This window comes from Typopeltis vanoorti, chromosome 4 (assembly GCF_054136105.1).
Source record: "Typopeltis vanoorti isolate ZY-2024b chromosome 4, IOZ_Tvanoo_1.0, whole genome shotgun sequence".
In the NCBI taxonomy this organism is placed as follows: Eukaryota; Metazoa; Arthropoda; class Arachnida; order Uropygi; family Thelyphonidae; genus Typopeltis; species Typopeltis vanoorti.
The window spans coordinates 65850827-65870277 of record NC_143552.1 but is presented as its reverse complement, the minus strand read 5'-3'; the positions used below and the strand labels follow the sequence as shown (position 1 = coordinate 65870277).

At 35.9% G+C, this 19451-nt stretch overlaps 1 protein-coding gene across 5 annotated transcripts in view; it reads right to left on the bottom strand.

Annotated features, from left to right (window-relative positions):
- Gale (UDP-galactose 4'-epimerase) overlaps positions 1 to 19451 on the bottom strand; it is a 241401-nt gene that overhangs the window by 46408 nt on the left and 175542 nt on the right. The window lies entirely within an intron of this gene.

The following is a 19451-nucleotide window of genomic DNA, read 5'->3' as shown; positions in this document are numbered from 1 at the left end:
CTTGTATTCCTGTTATTATATCCTCTTCTGTCAACCACATCTCAGTGATCCCAATAATCTTTAACCAGGCTGATGCTATCAGCGTCACCAATTCCTCTCCTTTATTCCGGATACTCCTGACATTAGTATAAAGCATAAAAATGTCACTGTTTCTATATCTAGCATTATCTTCTCTAGACTCCACTGGGCTCAGAATTACCTGATGTTGTCCCCCTTCTCCCAAGTACCCATTCCCACAAGAGGCCACCCCCTTCTACCATCCACCCTAGGCATTTTAGTTTCCCTGCATTGACACATCGACTCGTTCAGAACAGCAATCTCTCCAGATGCCTACGTCCTTCCTCATTCAAATGCAAGCGGTCTCTCGCATACAATTCCTTTCTGTTCTCAAATGCCCTCCAAGCTCCCATATATTCCAATCCTCTCTTCTGACACATTCTAGCTATTATGTTATTCTATATTGCTGCTCTTCTGCTCAACTCATCACTATCATACCTAGGCAACACGCACACTATCTTTCCTCTCTAAGTCTTCTTTCATACAATCTCAAGCAAGAATCTCATATCTCTCGCTGCCCAATTTACATTACCTCTCAAGACATTCATTCCAACCATCTCATCCACCCTTTCACCCCTCTTAATTGCCACAGCCACACTTTCTATCATTCTTCCAGGCAAACACTTCTCACACATCCTATCTTGCACACCATGGATCATTGAGTCCCCATACCTTACACCTCTTACCACCCTGTTCCTCGATTGCTTACATGCATCCCCCCCTCTCTCTCTCTCTCCGTGTTCCCCGACTTACCTGTCTTCCTGACATCATTCTATCCCTAGTTCCAGTGCTTCCTTGCATTCTTCTCATTCCCTCTCTCTCCTACTGTTTCCATTCTCTCCTCTTTTATCATTCAAATAACTCTCTCCCATTCCCCCCTCTTTACTGTTACTATTCTCTCCTCTTCTATCATTCCCATAACTCGCTCTTACTCGTGTTGGAGGTTTAATGGAATATTATCAGCACTGAGAAAGGATTAAAAACAATTTTAATACTTCCAATATTTCGTCTCAGTCACTGAGACATCATTAGGGATTACAAAAAAATGTTTTGTAACAACACACACACACACAAATATAATACAATAGTGAGTGAAACTAAAGTCCTATCTAGGTGGTGTGCCCTCTATGGGCATTTACAGGTTGCCGAGGATGTAAAGAGGGATCTCTGATAACACTGGCCAGCACAATTTTTGCTGACTTTTATATGAGACTTGTTTTTTTACTAATTTGGGTGCACTGATTTCAAATATCAAACCCATTTTTCTCTATCACATCAGGTTTTTCCTCTATGGCATTTTCTTTTTGCTAATTTGTAAGTTTTTGATAGTTTTAAGAAGGCAGTACTATTTAGAGGATCAAAAAAAATCGATTTTTTAATATTATTTTCTGAAAGTATGTACTTTAAAAAATCTGTTCCTAACTTTTTATCAAGAAATTCGAAAAATTCCCGAAGATATAGCCAATTATTCATTAATTATAATTAATGTTTCCCAAATTTTGGGAAGTTTAATGCAACTGTATTTGCTTAAATTCGGTTGATTCATGAGTGCAGATACAAAGAATAGTCTTTCTTTTTTTAATTTACTATGGTGGAGCATGGTGGTTTTTTTCCAGGAGATCTTGTGGGTTGTATCTAAAATATGGTCTGCAAGGCCAGATCGACCACAATCGTGATTGCAGATGTATGACTTGTGTTCTTCTAACTGGATTGTTGCTGCTGATCTACCTGTCTAGGGTACTCTATATACTCCAGGCACTGAGAAAGGAGGGAGCTGGTCCTTGGTGGAATGGATAAGGGTAGCAAGTTTAAGGTGGGGCTTAAAAGCTGAATGGAGGTTGTACTTTTTTAATGATCTGGCTATTTTTTCTGATGTACCAAGGATGTAAGGTATTGTGATGGCATTTCTGAAGTCCTTCTGAAGAGATGGTTGGGGAATGGGGAAGGACTTGATTATTTTTTTAATTAGTCACTGTAGCCATTGGAAAGGAATGTGTTGCATATGTGTTTGAGTTCGGTTCAAAGGGCAGTTTCACTGGAAGAACAAAGATTGTGGGCTCTTTGTTCTTGGTAAGAGTTTTAATAATGTCATATTGCTGAGAGGGGTTGTGAGAGAGTTTGCAAATGTATCTGCCTGTACGAGTAGGTTTTCTATATACAGAGAAAAAAAGGTTACCATTAGGAAGGCGTGTTACTAAGGTGTCTAGGAAGGGTAAACAATTGTTATTTTCCTTTTCCATCGTAAACTGGATTCTTGGATGTAGACTATTGAGTTGACTGAGGAAGGAATCTAATGTGTCTGGGCCATGAGGCCAAATAGAGAACACATCATCTACATATCTTAGCTAGATAGAAGGTTTTAGAGGGGAAGAATCTATGGCTTGTTTTTCAAAATTTTCCATGTAAAAATTGGCAAGAGGGGGTGAGAGGGGGAACCCATGGCAGTGCCCTCTATCTGTTTGTAGATTTCGTTCTTCCAAGAAAAATAACCAGAGTAAATGGCAAAGGAAAAGAGCACTAGGATATCAGAAGGAAAAACGTTTTTTACGAGTGTTAAGGTGTCAATTAGGGGAAAAAACGTTTCTTTACGTTTTTCTTTCTGATATCTTAGAACTCTTTTCCTTTGCCATCTACTCTAGTTATTTTTCTTGGAAGAACAAAATCTACCAACAGAGAGAACTGCCATGAGTCCCCCCCCCCCCCCCTTGCCAATTTTTACATGGAAAATTTTGAAAAACAAGCTATAGACTCTTCCCCTCTAAAACCTTCTATCTGGCTAAGATATGTAGATGATGTGTAATTTAATAATAAGGTGAGACACCCTTTGGCGACTCATATAGATAAATATGACTTCTCCATTGCTTTCACCTTGGTATCACCACTTCTGGGTCTGGCTCCCACTGACAAGACCTCAATAAAGGTCGAAACAGGTTGGGAGCCTGGGTGATGAATGGCAATGCTGTAGCCCATAAAGTTTTAACTGACGCTAGGCTGTTGCTGTCACCCAGGTCCTGGGTGTGTGTGTGGGGAGGGGAGAGTAATGATTGGCAATGCTGTAGCTCATGAAGTTAACAGGGACATGGCTGTTGCTGATACCCCTCAGATGACATAAACAAATGAGCAGTTCTGCTCGGTGGTGGGGTGAGCCTGCCATGGGGTAGAGCCAATGCTGAGAGTTCTTCTCGGTGGCAGGGTAAGCCTGTTGCTGAGGGGAACAACGCTGAGTTTTTGGACTTTGACATGTACTTGAACATTCAATAAAGGTCGAAACCAATCTGGGTGATGGCCCTTCCCTTAATGCATAGCATTATACATGTCTGCAAGGAGATGTGCTTTGCATCATGGGAGATACTAAGACAAGGAGTGATGAGAGCTTGGTCCACCTTTACCACGAGTTGCCTCAGTCCTGAAGATACTTCAGGTGCAAACTTTGTTTGCTTACACTTGGATAAAGGATTAAACTAAATTTATTACCTCATCTCTCTCTCTCTCTCTCTGCAAGTCAGCCACTCTTATTTGCCATTCATCCTCCCAATTGAGACCATCTCCGAAAACTCTCATTATTTCATTCATATTTCTCTCGCTATTCTCGCCCTTTATCATACCACTCATCTCTCTACATTTGGAGAATCTCCCGTCTCTGACTCAACGAGGTCAGTTACTTGCCATATTCTACACTAACAAAAAGGTCCCAATAAACAATCGTCTGGAAACTTCGTATTTCAGAACTCTGTAGCTGCAGCACAAATGCCAACAATATGCAAAACAGACAGATGCAACCTGATGAATCACATGCCAGATGTGCATGGCTGTATCGAGTCTAATCAGTTCAACATAAGCAACAGCAGTTGCTATTTGTTCCTCTATTTCTAAGTCATATGTTGCCATTTTTCAATGGAGGGTGAGTTAATGTTTACTGAATTGGCAATATGCACTTTTATTATTGCTGTGCCAACAGAGATGCACATCACATGAAACATGTCAACTTTATCGAGAGGTTTTTTTCCTGGTCAAATTCCATGCTCTTGAATGTTCATTTGTTTTCATCACTGCTTATTTGAGTGTGGCATTTCTGACATTAGTTTTTGTACCAGAAACTGAAAGAGGACAGATATATAAGCATGGGAATACCAGAAACTGATATATTCTCATGGTTGTTTATTTTGCTATCACTGGTAGCATGTGGAACATAACAGTGGAAGCTGGTGTCTCCAAAGGAATTACATGAAGGGTCCAGCATGAAAATCAGCTTCATCTATACTATTTCCAGCTGGTTCAAGCATTTTTACCAGACAATAATCGTTGTCATCAATTGGTCAGTGGTTCCTACAACAGTGAATTCAGGGTGTCAATGATTTCTTTCATGTAGTTTTCACAGATGAGGTGATGGATCAATCAAATCTACATTAACTATTCAGGCAAGACATTAGCAGCAGTTCTCCATCAATGTATGGGCAGGTCTTTGGAGATAGATTAACAGAACCATATGTTTTGCCAAGCAAGTTAACACAACTTGTTAACTTATTTGGCAAGCAAGTCAACAAGTTTCATATCATGACTTCATAAGCAGAAAATATTTTCCAGAATGTGCTCAATCATGTTCTCTTCACAGCAGAGTTCCCTCACACATCAGTTTCAAAGCCAGAGGCCATCTTGATCAAAGGCTCCCAAATATTCCAAAGATCACACCACAGATGGTCTGGATGCATTCTTCCTGTTCTATGCTTTATAAATCTCACTACTATCCTGACCCCTTCCCCCTTCAGCATTCTCAATATAGCAGTAATAAACTGAGTGACTTACTTTTGAAGTATTGTAACATGTCACTTAAATTTCAGATCTTTAACCAAAATTATTACCAGATCCAATGAACAGTGAAATTACTTCCCATTCATCTGTCCACAGTACCAGCCAATTTCAAGATTGAATATTGCTCTCTTCAATGTTGCACTATCTTCAAACAAATGAATACGAGGGTGGTCTGAAAAGTTCTCGGCCTCGACCATAGATGGCAACACTATCCACAAGGCTTTTTTATTCTTCTAAGTTGGTACATCTGTCATAAGCATCCATGTGAAATTGCAAGTCATTCTATAAAGTAGTTTGTTTTATACAGCTGTCTGTATTCCTTGAAATGGATAAAACTGAGTATCGTGCGGTTATGAAATTCTTTATAAAAGAAGGTTTAACGCCAAAAGAAATTCATTTGAAGTTCATAAAAGTTTATGGGCACTCTGCTCCTCCATTTTCAACAATTAAAAATGGGCTGCCGAGTTTAAATGTGGCCGAACCAGCCTTGAAGATGATCCACGTGAAGGACATCCAAAAAGTGTAATAACACCACCAGAAATCACTGATCAAGTGCGCAATCAATATGGTATTGGATGACCGGCAAGTCAAAATGCGTGAAATTGCTGAGATTATAGGCATTTCAAAAGAACATGTAAGATATATTTTGAATGAAGAATTGCAAATGAAAAAAAGCTTTGTGCAAGATAAGTGCCATGCTTGCTCACAGCAAATCAAAAACGCCCTCGCATGAAAATCTCTGAACAGTGCTTGGAGTGTTTTAACAAGAATAAAAGCGATTTTGTGTGTTGATTTTTTACTATGGATGAGACTTAGATTTATCATTACACACCAAAATCCAAACAGCAGTCAAAACAGTGGACAGAAGCTGGTTGTTCAGCATCAAAGAAGACAAAGTCAGTTCCATTAGTCAGACCATGGCATCAGTGGTTTGGGATACTAAAGGTATTTTGTTTATTAATTATCTTGGATAGGGTAAAACAATAACCAGGGAATTATAATTCCGATCTTTTAACCAGACCAGACGAAAAAATTCGAGAGAAAAAAAAAATCATCTTTCATCAGGACAATGCACCTGCTCAACAAAGGTGTTTTGGCAATGGGAAAATTAAAGGATATACACTATGAATTGTTGAAACATCCACCCTATTCCCCAGATTTGGCTCTCTCTGACTTCTATCTCTTCCCAAAACTAAAACTCTTCCTCAATGGTCAGCGTTTTGCTTCTAATCAAGAGGTGATTGCAGCTGTAGAGGGGTATTTTGCAGATCTTACTGAGAAGCACTACATGGACAGGATAATGGTGTTAGATTGTGATAGAGTGGATAATTAAGTATTCCTTTCTTATCACAGTCTAACATGCTTTTCCAAACAAAAGAATGAGATGAATATAATAAATTGCCTCTAAGTGTAGAATAAGCATTATGTATATATAAACCAAGTATGTTCTGTTATGAAAAGACTAAATAAGTATATATTTTGTGCCATTCGCAAACGTGATTAATTTAGTATTGAAAATGTAAAACATTACCAGAGCTTTAGAAATTAACCTGTGCAAAGGGATTATAAAATGTAAGCACAAATTCAACAGTTGGGGGGGGGGGAGTCAAGTTCAAAGGTCGTAACGTGATGGAGCGACTCGCACATCGCGTATGTGCAACAAGCAGGGCAGGCAATGGATGCTATGACGTAGTAGTTCGCTGGACACCAAAAGGGACGAGAAACGCCAAGAAATAGGAGGGAAATATAAGGGTCATGCGACCCTGAAACAAGACTCTTTTCTCCCTGGATTTCCATTTTCGTGTGGTGGCGTGGGGCGCGAATGTCCTCGATGTCGGAGGACGGGTTCCGATAGGCAGCTATGGTCTTGGTGGTCGTGTTCTCCGTGGAAGGAACGAAGTCTGGCAAGTCCACAGAAGGCCAGTTTCCTGTGAACCTCTAAAGAACCAAAGGCGAAGATAAGTAAACTTTATTTGTGTTTAACAGAATATGTGCCAAGTTAACATGTTATGGAAAGGGAACATTAATGATATTGGATAAGATTATATTGCTAGGACTTGAGAAGGATATTGAAATTATGTTTATTATCTGTCGTTGTGTTTAAGTTTGCCATTATATTAAGTGAAATTAAGGATATGTTTAGAGTAAAGAATTGGCATAATATTAAGAGATTGTGAAAGATATGAATGTTATCTTGTGGAGCCTTAGATTGATTGTGAAAATAGTACATAAATAACGCATTAGCGAAGGTTAATATAATTCATACTTTAGAAAGCTACTGTATATTAGTTTATATGTGTAACAGTAGTGTTTGAATTTTATATACCTTGTCTGAAACTCCCTTAAGATGGGATTTATTTTAGTGTTATTATGTGTAACAATCATTGAGTATAATAAACCTTGCTTTTGATTCTAACAAAGACTTTCTGTGATTTCTGGAATCCGATGCACCGCTTATAAAATTATTAATGCGAACCTATGCGGGATATTTGAAAATTTTGGTCACGTCTGCAGAGTTGAAAGGTATCATTAAGTACTGTCCTGAGATTACCTCTTGGTTGTTAAAATTAATTAATCTAATAGTGCTAAGTGGCGCAGCGAAATAAATAAATTTCTTGGCGTTTTAAGAGGGGTAAATCTCAGACACTCTGATACTGCCTCGATCTCGAGGAATTTCCATTGTCCCTCAGAGGTACCACGTGTTACCTGATAGAGTGTATCAAGGAGATATAGTAAAGGGTTAAAGTAGTTGTATTTGAGAAGAAAGGTTACAACATAAACCGCTCAGCAGACAGGATATAAATAATAGAGAATAAAATTAAAGAAAAGCATCATAACAATGGTGCCGAAGCATCACTGGAATAAATGTATTAGTCTTGAGTGAGATTATGTTGAAAAATAAAAATAATTTTGAAATTATAAATTCATTTTTTCATTGTTAGGCAAAGAACTTTTCAGACTACCCTCGTATCTTCCTTCAAGCCTTGGACCACATATCATGAATATTAATTTATATTTGATGATGGTCAGAGAACAGAACTGTAGCCAAAATTTGTCACCTTTCCCCATCTCCAAGATACTGTTCCCACAAACAACTTGCTGATACTTATTAGTATAATCTTTGCCATATCCAAGCAATCAATCTATTATCTATCCCCCCCCCTTCCTCCAAGAATTCTCACAAACTCCTTTACATCTCCTTGCAATATAACTGTCATACTATTATAAAATGTAAATAATATAACTTATTAAATGTTATAAGTTCAAGAGCAATGTTCCTGCTAATTTTTTTTACAGGTGCACAGACCTTCGCTACTGTTCTGTATGGAAAAATTTTACATGACCTGCTGGCAATGCATGTTAAAAGTTTTTTGTAATATATAGAAAACAAATGACTAGGTCCACTGGTAGCTGCATTACAACCATTCAGTCTGCATGGAAGCATTTCAGTTACTGTGTGGCCACACAACTTTGTTCAAGTGTTAAACATGACAACCCTTCAATAAACTCATGCTGCCCTGTTTAGAAATTCCTATTTTCATCAATCCAGTTTTGTATTCTAACAAACTCTCCAACCCACTTCATACTGCTACTCTTGGAACACTAAATCAGTTAAAGATTAAGCCCACTGTTTTGATCTTTGCACTCCCTTTATGAAGTGGCAGCATTCTTCCTCTACCCCAAATCATCAGAAACTTCCAGTTGTAAGACTCTCACTGAACAATCAAGCTAATTTCTGTAGGAAGTTTTCGACATTGAGACCACATTATAATATAAATATGGAGTTTAATAAAAATAAGCAATTAAAGTCTAACAAGTTTCGTACGTCATAAGACTTACATCATCAGGGATAGTGGTACATAAGTTTTACACAACAAAAGCCTATTTACAATTAATTACACATATTAGATGGTTTTTGATAACTTCTCACAGAACTGCTAAACCACAGAAATTTACATTTTAATCAAGGGCATTGTCTAACTCCTTTCACATTCCCTTAAGATATGAAGGGAATGTGCAAAGGAGTTAGCCTACTCTTTTTGGCTACAATTCATATCTGATATATCATCAGCAGTATCTCACAATCTATCTCTGTCTGACAGCCAAGTTTCAGTAATGCCTAACTTTTGGTAAGAATGCATCAACCAATGTCCTAAACTCCTCCCTCTTATTTCCAGTATTTTTGACATTAGTATACATAAACTGTAGTATCCCTCTAAGTCACCCCCCCCCTACAATTATCTCTATATTATTATATAAGTCCTTCTATAGGGAAGTACAAGAGCACCAGAGAGCAAGAGTATCAATCATGATTTACAAATCCCTTAAAGACAACATCAATATCTATAAATACTGGAATGAAAGAATAATACTGCTCAGATTGAAACTTAATAGAGGATATCTCACAGTTCTCGGATTATATGCTCCAGAGGAGGGGAGAGAAGAAGAAAGTTGGGACTTCTGGAACCAATTCCAAAATATAACAGAGAAAATAAAAATGACATGTTATTACTGCTGAGTGATTTTAATACTCGAGTAGGCAATATGAAAATCCAAAATCATGTTCGAACTTTTGGTGATTAGTAAAAAAATAGAAATGGCCAAAGATCAATCGATTTCTCCATCTACAATAATCTAAGAATAATGAATATAATGTTCAAACAAAAAGACGTTCGTAAATTCACATGGTCAGCAAGAGAATCGAAATACATTATAGGCTATACAACAGCAAATAATAAAATAGATTCATTCTTTATGATAGAATCTTCCGAGGTTTTGAAATCGAATCAGATCATTATTTGTGTGTGACATCAATTTGGTTTCCCCCCAAGATGAATAAAGTACCAGTGTCCACTAGACAACCAAGAACTTAGGTTCAAAGTCAGCTCATTATCTGACTCTGATAAAAGAAAACTATATCAGCAAAATATAAATGAAAAATGATAGCAACTACCCTCAGATGAAACTATTAATGAAGAGTGGAATCATCTCTGCAATATTTTAGGAGATTTAACCTAAGAAATCTTGGAAATGAAAAAACAATGGAAAAGAAAAAAGTCTTCGTAACTGGGACCCAGAAATCAGAAAAATCATAGATGAAAAAAGGAAGGCCTATAAGAAATGGTTAAGCACAAACAAAATGGAGGATGAAATTGAATAAAAATACAAAAGAGCAATAGCAAAAAGAGAAACATGTAAAACACAGGAAGACCTATAAAAAATGGTTAAGCACAAACAAAACAGAGGATGAAATTGAATATAAATAAAACTATACTTTTACACTTTACGATGGTAGTTAACGCAAAATAAGAATGCATGTGTTATGAAATGATCTTAGATGTGTACATTCAACAATTATAATCATTTACTGATTTGTTAACTATGCAAGTTGCGATGGTTTTTCACATAACATGACCTACTTAATAGCAAAAAGAGAAACGTAAAACACAGAGTTCAATGGAACAATTTCATAATCAATTTAGAAAACAATATTGATAAACCTCAAACACAAACATCTAAGACTATTACACTTTTTTATAAAATCTTTATCAAGTAGCTTTATTTTTATCCTCCTACATGTTTCGCCAATCTGTTTCTATTGGCATCCTCAGGGAATACAAATCAGTAAGCACAAAATGAAGGTTACAGACTAGGTTATAACCGATGGTTCTAAATCATACAAAAATTGGTATTGTGCGTGTCTCGTTAACGTGATTTATTCGTGATGACTCATGACGTAATTGTTATGAAAGTTCATTTCTTTGATATTTAATGATCTGATAAAAGTTTTCCAAATTTCTGGTAAAATTAGACCTTGATTCTTGTTTAGGTTTTCAGTTTTACGGACGACTGTAGCTGCTTCTTTAAAGGTTCTTGAATGGTAGTTATCTTCTATGTATGGCATAAGGCTCTTATCCCACTCAATGTGATGGTTAGTAGAGGCAAAGTGGCATGAAAGGCCTGAAATGTCTTGTCTGTTATTTCTGACATATCCTATGTGTTCTTTCGTTCTCGTTTCGAAGCTTCTAGATGTCTGATCTAAGTAACTAATACCACATGAGCAAGGAATATTATATACTCCAGAGTATTTGTAGAATGGGTGAGGATCTTTCGGTGATCTAAAAAATATCCGAATAGTATTGATTGGTTCGAATGCCACTCTGATCTTGTATGGTTTTAAAAGGTTAGCTAATTTTTTGGAAAGGTTGTTGACAAAAGGAATTGTAATTGTACTGATGTATTGGACGTCATCACGTTGGATATGACACATAGGATATGTCAGAAATAACAGACAAGACATTTCAGGCCTTTCATGCTACTTTGCCTCTACTAACCATCACATTGAGTGGGATAAGAGCCTTATGCCATACATAGAAGATAACTACCATTCAAGAACCTTTAAAGAAGCAGCTACAGTCGTCCGTAAAACTGAAAACCTAAACAAGAATCAAGGTCTAATTTTACCAGAAATTTGGAAAACTTTTATCAGATCATTAAATATCAAAGAAATGAACTTTCATAACAATTACGTCATGAGTCATCACGAATAAATCACGTTAACGAGACACACACACATTGTCACGCACAATACCAATTTTTGTATGATTTAGAACCATCAGTTATAACCTAGTCTGTAACCTTCATTTTGTGCTTACTGATTTGTATTCCCTGAGGATGCCAATAGAAACAGATTGGCGAAACATGTAGGAGGATAAAAATAAAGCTACTTGATAAAGATTTTATAAAAAAGTGTAATAGCCTTATGAATAATTGTCAAGAAAAAATTCAACATAACAAACATATAAATTTATAAGACATGAATAATAACCTTAGAAAATTGATCAAGATCAATACCATACCTTTGGAGGAGTGCCTTAAATACTATAAAGAACTATGGACAATTGATGACAACGCACTCTCAGAACCATTATCTGCAAATAATTCAACAGACTCCTTTACCCTTGAAGATTTAGAATCAACATAAGCAATGCAGGAACCATAGAAGTCCAGGAGAAAATGGTATCAATATGGAACTTGATATTGATACCATCAATATCAAGATATTTAATTCTCCAGAGAATTTAAAGATATTCTTCAAATTCTCTGGAGACAACATTAGATACAAACTATTAGAATTCATGAATAAGATCCTCAATAGCCAATTACCACCAGAAAACTGGCAAAATGCTATGATCATCCCCATTTTCAAAAAAGGCAATATTAGTGAATATCAAAACTATTGAGCAGTGGTTCTTAACCTTTTTGAAGTAATGGAACACGTTTGATTATAAGAAAAATTTTGCCTTTTATAAAAGTGGAACTTATTTTAATGCGACTCTTGAGCTTGTTGGCTTTTGCAGATTTCAACAATATCAGGTTTAATATGTGATATAGCTACCTTCACCTCTTTGTCTATATTAGTAAGTCTTTCACAATTTTTAGTTTTTATATTGGTTAATATTGAGAAACTGAGCTCACACAAATATGATGTTGAAAACTGTAACAAAATTTTCAGTGCCCTTGTAGAGAGAGCTGGATATTCAGCTTGGACAAAAATCCAAAATTCCTCAAGAGTTATTTCAGGGAATTTCAATTTTAGAGTATGATCTGTTGACAAGGTAACCAGTTGTTCTTCTTGTAACAAAAATTCACAACTCGATGTATTAACTGTGGCAAATGGATTTCGTATTCAGTCATAATTGTGTGTATTTAAGGAAAGGAAGTAACTTGAAATATTTTCTTCCAATATTGTTAAATGTTCTGTTATAATAGAAATAATTTCCTCAACATTTTCTTGTGGAGCGAAGGAAACACATGCACCTATATTTTTTTCATAAACGCTGACAATTTGTCAATGGATGTCAAAAAATTTTCATTTTGCCCTTGGATACTTATATTAACGCTATTTAAGTAATTAAAATATCAGCTAAATATGCCATTTTAGCACATCAAATATCATTTGAATATATTTTTCAAAAGCATCTCTACTATCTTCATTTTGAAAAAAGGCCAATAATGCATTCTTAAGTTCTAAAATTCAGAATAGCACTTTATCCCTGGATAACAGTGTGGAAAAGCAAAGATTTGTTCTTGGCTTCCATAGATATGAAAAGCTATTTTAAAAAAAAAAAAAAAAAGGTGTGCTTTTAAAGGTCTTGACTTGATGTAATTTACCATATTTACAACTTGGTTTAATACAGGTTTTAATATTGCTGGTAATGTTTTTGAAACTAGGAATTCTCTGTGCAAAAAGCGGAGTATAGATATAATATTTGGGTTTATTTTCTTTGCAAGGGTAACAAATCCTTGAATAGAGCATACCACTGATGGAGTACTCTCCGTACAAATTCCTACACAACACAGCTCCCATGAAATTTTAAAATTTCTAAATAATATGGCGTAATAGAGTCAGAAATATCTTGTCCTATTATACATTCCATAAGTTCTCTGCGGGGTGCTTAAGGGTCAAAGCTGTATAACTGAGAGGAGACCTCCACATAGCCTTTAAAGGAATGCAGAGAACCGACCAGGGCTTCTGACCTAATGTCCAATCCTCACCTTCTCGTGGTGCACCCTGTTGGGTATCTACTTTGATACTGAACGAACGAGGATGGGCTGGCAATTTGGGATTTAGCCGACCAAATTGTATTCTTATTGGTTAAACCAAAATAAAAAATGATGGTACAACATGACAAAATTTCATGCCGGCTGGGGCGTCGCCCGGTTAAACAAGGCCCCCGTTGTTTTTGCCAGGGAACCAGGGCGAACAGCGAAAAGTCAGCTACTGGAACAAATCTGAAAACAAACCCCAACTCAACATCACCAGAGTTAAAGATCGGTACTATCAACGTAAGAAGCCTGAATGGCAAAGAAATGGAGTTAGCTGAGGAATTAGATAAGTACCAGATCGACATAATAGGGGTGACTGAAACAAAAAAGACCAAAACTGGTGAGATCTTTCTGAGCAATAAATACAAAATGTTATATTCAGGCAATAACAATCAAGGAAAAGAAGGAGTAGCCATAGTATTCAACACAAAATACGAGGCTAATCTTCTTGAATGGCAGTCAGTGTCAAGTAGAGTAATGTGGGCAAATATCCGAATGGGGAACTGGACAATGAGACTTATTTGTGCCTATGGTCCCACAGAAGGCTCTACTAAGGTAGAAGTGGAGGAATTTTTTGAGGCTTTAGAAAAAGCAACTGACACAATGAAAAAGGAAAAGTTGGTCCTTGTTGGGGATCTAAATAGTAGAGTAGGAAATGATTGTGAGACATACAAAAATATTTTGGGAAAATTTGGAGAAAAGAGCAAAGCTAATAATAATGGCAAATATCTGTTGGATTTCTGCTCAGGACATGGACTGGTTATTACTAACACCATGTTCCAACATAAAAATGTGCACAAATTCACATGGAGAGAAGAGGCTAGGAATAAGAAAAGTCTCATTGACTATGTTATTGTTGATAGTGATGTTTTCTCCCTGGTGCAGGACACCAGAGTGTACAGAGGATTTGAAATTGGAAGTGATCACTATTTAGTCTTGAGCAGGATAAAATTGAATTTCATATTGAAAGGAATAACATGTAAGAAAGTTTTAAAGCGAATAAAAGTTGAGCAGCTCTCAGATGTAAACTGTAGACTAAAATACAGAAATATTATTGAAAAGAAAATGAAAGAGTTTGAGAACAGGAATCAAACCTTGGAGATTCAGTGGCAAACTCTGAAGGAAACATTGATTGATTCTGCCAGAGAGGCATGTGGTGAGGTTGTGTGCAAAGATAAAAAAATCAGAACTCCCTGGTGGACACAGGAAGTTAAAGAGGCAGTGAAGGAAAAGAAGAAAGCATATCAAAAGTTCCTGGCAAATAAGTCAGCTTTTACTCTTACAGAATACAGAGACAAATGTAAGAAAGCTAAACAGTGTGTAAAACTAGCTAAACTAAAGTCATGGGAGGACTTTGGCAAGAATATAGAAAATAAATATCAAGAAGGTGGCAAAATATTCTGGAGGTTGTTGAAGAAGCTTAGGAATGGAGGAAAGAGTGCTGTAAAAGGAATTAGAGATGATAAAGGTGAAATGAAAACAGGAGAAAAAGATATCCTTGAAGTATGGAGTAATTACTTTGAAAAACTGCTAAATGAAACAAGCAGTGATGACAGCACAGTGATAAAAAACACTGACCAGGCATGCAGTCAGGAATACATATCCATACTTGAAGTAGAAAAGCCATCAAAGGCTTGAAATGTGGAAAGGCAGCAGGAGTAGATAATATTCGACCAGAAATGCTGAAGTATGGTGGTATTACAGTGGCTGCACTGCATAGTTCAGAAAGCCTGGACAGAGGGACGAATTCCTGATGATTGGAGTAGAGCTCTCATAGTACCCATATATAAAAACGGAAATAAAACTGAATGTGAGAATTACAGAGGTATTTCCTTACTGAGTGTTCCTGGCAAGATCTATGCAAGTATACTTGAGAAACGGTTGAGAAGAATTGTGGAAGAAAAGCTTGGTGAAGAACAAGCTGGATTCAGGCCAAATAGAGGCTGTCAGGATCAGATCTTCACTTTACGACAAATAGTCGAGAAAGCATGGGAATATAACAAAGATCTGTATTTAAGTTTTGTTGATTTGGAAAAGGCATATGACAAGGTGCCAAGAGAGAAGCTATTCAATACGCTGCAGTTATATGGTGTCAATGGGGCATTATATCAAGCAATACTTAGTCTGTATTTGAGTTGTGAGTCAGCAGTTAGAATTGAAGGAAGTACAGGAAGATGGTTTAATGTTAAATCTGGTGTGAGACAAGGATGTACATTATCCCCTCTGTTATTCATTATCTATATGGATCACATTATGAAGGAATGTGGTATTAAACCTGATATCAAAATTGGAGATGTTAATGTCAGCTCTTTGCTTTATGCGGATGATGTTATACTTCTAAATAAATCCGCTACAAGTCTGCAAGATTCTCTGACTAAATTGAATAGCTGTTGTAATAGATATGGTATGAAGGTTAGCAATAAAAAGACAAAGACAATGAAAATAGGCAGAATCATTGAAAATGTCAACTGTGTTGTGAATGGAGAACCTGTGGAACAAGTAAAACATTTTAGCTACTTGGGCACAATTTTTACTGAAGATGGTAAACTAAATATAGAAATAGACAACAGAATCAGCAAAGCTGGTATCGTGGGAAGTCAATTGAATAAATTCATATGGAATAAGAAAGAAATTAGTAGGAACACTAAATTAGCTGTATACAAAACTGTGTTCAAACCAATTTTAACTTATGGATCTGAGAGCTGGGTCAGAAGTAAAACACTTGACCAAAGACTAGAGACCGCAGATATGAGAGTCCTGAGAAAGATTAGAGGCGTGAACAGATGGCATCAATGGCAATATCATATTAAAAATGAGGATATTAGGAAAGAACTTGACATTGTCAGCATCCAGGAATGCGTTAGCAGAGCTAATCTCAGATGGTATGGTCACTTAAATAGAATGGGAGAGGAAAGATTAGCAAAACAAGTGTTCTCTGCCAGGTTGGCAGGAAAACGACCCAGAGGAAGACCAAGATATAGGTGGATTGATACGGTACAAAGTGCCTTAGACAATAGAAATATAAGATCTGATAATGTTGGAGTCTTGACAAGTAACAGACTGATTTGGAGGAAAATTGTAGATAGGAAGTTAGTAATGATGTAATTTTTTCATGTAGTACTGTCATATCCTGTACACCCCTTGAGGGTACATGGCAGGAATTTGATGATGATGATTGATGATGATGATAAGTTCTCTGCAACACAGAAATTGCTTCACTATTTCATTTTCATTAATGAAACGATTGAATCCTAGTATATGAGCTTTGCCGCTAATGTCAGTGGACTCGTCAATTTGTAAAGCAAAATGTTGTGTGGAAAGTTTATTGGCAACTGTTTTCTCAATATCATCTGACATATCTTCAATTTTATTTTTGACTGAATTTTTGACATTCCAAATGAGGAATTTTCATAAATTCCTTTTTTTGCTTCATCACCAAACAATGTCTACTATTTCACATGCTGGTAAAATAAGAGACTATGCTATAGTATGCAGTTTTAATTTTACAGCAATTAATTCAGCTACCCTATATGATGCAAGTTGTGCCTTATGAGAAATTTTAACAGCCTTTAGTCCATGTAAAACCGCAACTTAAATATTCGTCGGAATATTGTCTATTAATTTTTCTTATTTTACTGCATAAAATGCTGTCTTCTGTATGAGGCATATTTGCAGCAATCTCATTACTACTACTTCCAGTTGTATTTGCCTCAGAATCATATTTACGTTTAATAATAAATGTATCCATTGTGTGCTACTACGATGTTAGACAACACACAAACAAAATACACATTAAAAATGGACTGTGCTATATTACGATATTAGACAACACACAAACCAAATACACATTATTGAATGACTGTAAAAGAGATGCTCCTCCTCACCGTTTCTGCAAACACATGATCTATAAACGATATTCTATTGGTTTAGAAGTCAACATACAGTCTTCGTTTAGGATCAGAGTAGCCAATTACACTCGGAACTGTATCACGTTACATCTTTCACCGGTGGAACACTGTAACCAGTTCACAGAATGCAAGTGTTCCAGGGAACACTGGTTAAGAACCACTGCTATAGAGGCATTAGCTTTTTAAACACAGGATAAACAAAATATACTCAAGTCTCTTAAAGACTAAATTAATCAAATATTATGAAAATATTTGTGGAGAGGAATAAAATGGTTTCCATAAAGACAGATCCTGCACTGCCTTTTTCACTCTCAAGCTCCTGATAGAAAAAGAAGAGAACTGAATTGAGAGACCCATATATTATCCATCGATTATAAAAAGGCTTTTGATAAAATCTGAATCACAGAACAGGTGTCCGACAAGGATGTAGTCTATTGCCACATCTCTTTAATATCTATATTAATAATATTATCATATACGCTATCATATACGAGAGAGATAAACCAAGGGGTCCGACAGGTATGTCCCCTCTCAGCAACCCTTTTTAATATTTACCTAAATGAAATAATAATAAAATGGAATAAAAATTTCCATCAAGGTATTAAACTTTCTCCTACTGTGAACTTAAACACTCTCCTTTTTTCCAACGACCAAATCATAATTACAAATTCTGAAGATAACTTACAGAAAGCTATTTTAGATCTAAATGAAATAGCCAAAGATTATGGTATAATAATATCAACAGAAAAATCAAAAACTATGGCCTTTAAAGGACAAGATCCAGCAAGAACTAGGATAGTAATATATACCAAGATCTTAGAACAGGTGAATTCATTAACTACCTAGGATGTATATCACATATGAAAAAGAAAAAGATATAAATGTAAAAATTGCAAAATATTTAAAAATAACAGGTGTAATTAACTCTATATTTAAAACCAAACCTAGTTCAAAAACAAACCAGATTAAAAGTATACAATACATTAGCCCTACAGTCTTATTGTATGGAAGTGAAATCTGGACAATAAAACAAAAAGACAAACAAAGATTAATAACAGCAGAAATGAAGTTTATGAGAAAAACTGCAAAGTATCACAAAAGAAACGAAGAAATTATGAAAGAATTAAACCAAGAATCAGTAATAGAAAAAATTAAAAAATATAAACATAAATGGTTGGAACACGTTCATAGAATGAAAATAAAAAGATTACCAAAACAAGACTTAAAGTACAAGCCATTGAGAAAAAGAAAACCAGGATGTCCTCTTAAACGATTCAACGAGGACTTCTAAGGCCAGAACAGACCACGCTAGGCCTAAATCCTTGATACGCATGATGAAGATTAGAGAGTGGAGGGAAACAATCAGTTTTGGCATTCGCATAAATGATAACACCAACATTGATACAATTTTATTCACTGACGATCAGGTCCTAATTGAAAATAATAAAGATTCACTACAGCGAGCAGTCTTTTCATTAAATGAAATAGCAAAAAACATATAATATGTAAATCTTAACTTCCAAAACCAAAGTCAAGGCATTTAAAGGCTGAGACCAAATTAGAAGCAAAATTTGCATCAATGATGATATTATACAACAGCTTAATACATTCAAATATCTAGGCTACTACTTAACTTATAAAAGAGAGAAAGCCATGTAACATAAAAACCAATTATATAGGAATAACAAAAACTATCAATCAGATATTCAATCCAGATTTAATAAGCAAGAAAACAAGAATAAGAATCCATAACTCAATAGCAAGACCTATCCTAACATATGGTTCAGAAGCCTGGACCATAACTCAAGCAGATAGAAAGAGACTGATAAGCTCTGAAATGAGATTCATACACAAAACAGCTGGATATAATAGACTAGACTTCAAAAGAAATAGTGATATCATAAAGTAACTTGAGGTGATATCCAGTGGTGAGCTATAAGGGGCTAGCAGGGACTCGCCCGAGCCCTTTGTTAAATTTTTCTGAAAATTTGCAAGTCTCTTGTTCTTCTTGTTTAACTTTTTTTTTTTTAAAAAAATAAAACCATAATTTTTTGAAATATATTAAGC